Source organism: Arachis duranensis, chromosome 1 (assembly GCF_000817695.3).
Source record: "Arachis duranensis cultivar V14167 chromosome 1, aradu.V14167.gnm2.J7QH, whole genome shotgun sequence".
NCBI lineage: Eukaryota > Viridiplantae > Streptophyta > Magnoliopsida > Fabales > Fabaceae > Arachis > Arachis duranensis.
The window spans coordinates 29328052-29331060 of record NC_029772.3 but is presented as its reverse complement, the minus strand read 5'-3'; positions in this window follow the sequence as shown (position 1 = coordinate 29331060).

Sequence of the window (3009 nt, the reverse complement as noted above, 5' to 3'; positions counted from 1 at the left end):
TGAATCATATTGTGATGGTGGGCAATATCCCATGAAGTTTGTTTGATTAAAAGATGAGGTGAACTCCATTTGAATTTTGTAGAACACAACACCAATGAAAATTGAAATTACTCATATCAGAAATGAGTTTTGCTTAGTGAGGCAAAAACACAAACACCTTGGTTTCAACTTTAAAACAGAGAACAAAAAAAAAGAAAATGCTTGATCTAGACTTCTCACCCACTTAATCATCGTTGATCTAATCAATCCCCGGCAACGGCGCCAAAAACTTGATGGTGCTTTTGTGAAAAAATGAATTTCCAACACACAAATCCAACCGGCAAGTGTACCGGGTCGCATCAAGTAATAATAACTCACATGAGTGAGGTCGATCCCACAGGGATTGATGGATCAAGCAACTTTAGTGGGTGATTAGTTTAGTCAAGCTAACATTGAAGTGAATTGTGTGAAGTTGATCAACAGAAAGTAAATTGCAGGAATGATAAAGTTGCAGAATCTAAATGGGTAGAAAACTTAAAGAGCAAGAAAGTAAAATAGCTGAAACTTAAATTGCAAGAAAAGTAAATTGCATCAAATGTAAATGGGGCTGGGGTGCTGGAAATTAAAAAGAGAGCAGTAAAGCAAAGTGTAGAACAATCGCAGGGAGATTAAATTGCTTGGAAGTAAATTGGAAGTAATAGGAACAGAAAGGTAAAAATGCAGATGAAATAAAAGCAACAGATATAAACAGCAAGGCAAAATTTCTTGAAGAAGCAACACAGAATATAACTCAGCTCAATTGTGAAATTTAAAGAGACAAGATCTCAGGGAATTAATGAGACTAGAAAACAAGTCTAGATCTCAATTCCTTCCTTGATCAAAGTAGAAAGCAGATTGAAGAAGAAAGAAAGATAGAGCAGTAAATGAGAACGCAGATTCAACTCTCAATTCTTAGAAATTATGCAGAAGATGAACAAAGATGGATTTCAGATTAAAGATTGAAACAGAATTCCTCCAACCTCAATCCAAAATTTCAAAACAGAAATGAAAACTAAGAGAGAGAGCTCTCAAATCCTAATACTCTTGAAAACTAAGAGAGAGAACTCTCAATTCCTAATTCTCCCTAGTGGAGCTTGCCTTCCTTTCCGAGCTCTAATTGATGCCGTTATATAGGCTTTACAAAATAAAAATGAAAATGAAATTAAAACAAATTACAAAAATGAAAATCCTAATTTAATTGATCCATGTGCCTTTGAGTGATGATGTGGGCTTTGCTTGCTTTGGATTTGAGGAGAAATGGGTTTGGTTGGCCTTGATTCAATTTGGAGAGGAATTGCATTTAAATGAAATTTGAATTTTGGCCCATGAGTGTTTGCTCCCAGGAGGCTGCCCTGCCCTTGTGGAGGGCAGGGCAGAAAATGGTGCGTGCGTCCCTTGGTGCGTGCGTGTTGGTGCTGCAGGATGCTGCCCTGCCCTTGTGGAGGGCAGGGCAGAGTTTTTTGGTGCGCCAGATTCTGCTTCCCGTGCGTGCTGATGCTGCCGAGAGTCCTTGGTGCGTGCCAATCTGGTGCGCTGGCTGTGCACCACAAAATGCTGCCCTGCCCTCGCGGAGGGCAGGGCAGTGTTTCCAAAAGTGAAGTTCCATGTTCGAAACTTGGTGGATGCACACGCTACTTCTTTTCCTTGGTTTTCTTGGCACCAAAGTAAGGCCTAGTTCCTTGCTTCCTCATGGTGCCGTGTTCGAACCTTGGTGAAAGCAATTGGGGGAGCAATTTTCCTTGATTTTTCATGAAGAGCACGACATTGCCCTGCTCTCCAAGAGGGCAGAGCAGAAAAAATGAGCGCTACTTGCTTTGGGGTGAGGCTCCAGCTTCGAACCTTGGTGGAAGCACATTGGTTTATTTTTGCTTATTTTTTGCCCTTAAAGATGCCTTCCGTTCCTGCCTCAATTGTACGCCAAATATGGATTGCTATATATTGTTGGAAAGCTCTAAATGTCAGCTTTCCAACGCAACTAGAAGCACATCAATTGGACGTCTGTAGCTCAAGTTATAGCCCTTTATAATAGGCATGGTCATGGTGTGAGTGTCCAGATTTTACCTTAGCGAAAATTCTTGCTTCCAACCTCACTTTGCATCACGATTCTGCCCTGCCCTTGGCAAGAGCAGGGCAGTGTGTGTTGATTGCCTGTTCTCCTTTAATTTGGTCATGGGCCACGCTTTTAAAAGCGTGGCCTAAGGCTCCAAAGTGTGCTCCAACTTCAAAGTGTGTCCCAAAGCTCTTTTTTTCTCCTTTTTTTTGTGCTTCTTTGCTTCTTTTTCTTCTTATTTCCTACAAGATTTATAAAATTAAAAGATCAAGGAAATATACCAATTAAGTATAAAAGCATTCAATATTTAAGGATCAAGGAAATATACCAATTAAGTATAAAAGCATTCAATATTTAAGCACAAATCATCAATTTCTTGTATGAAAAAGCATAAAAAATAGGTATATGATGACATGTCATCAGTATGAATCTTACTGCCTTGTAGTTTGCAATATCTGCAAACCACGGCACTTCCTGGATGGCAAAGAGTTGCTCATCCAGAAAGGTCTTAGAGATCTCAGTAAGAGGGAGGGACGCCCCTTTGATGAGCGGATAATTTGTACGCTTTTTGGCATTGTTTTTAGTATGTTTTTAGTATGATCTAGTTAGTTTTTAGTATATTTTTATTAGTTTTTAGTTAAAATTCACTTTTCTGGACTTTACTATGAGTTTGTGTGTTTTTCTGTGATTTCAGGTATTTTCTGGCTGAAATTGAGGGACCTGAGCAAAAATCTGATTCAGAGACTGAAAAGGACTGCAGATGCTGTTGGATTCTGACCTCCCTGCACTCGAAGTGGATTTTCTGGAGCTACAGAAGCCCAATTGGCGCGCTCTCAACGGCGTTGGAAATTAGACATCCTGGGCTTTCCAGAAATATATGATAGTCCATACTTTGCTCAATATTTGATGGCCCAAACCGGCGTTCAAAGTCACCCTCAGAA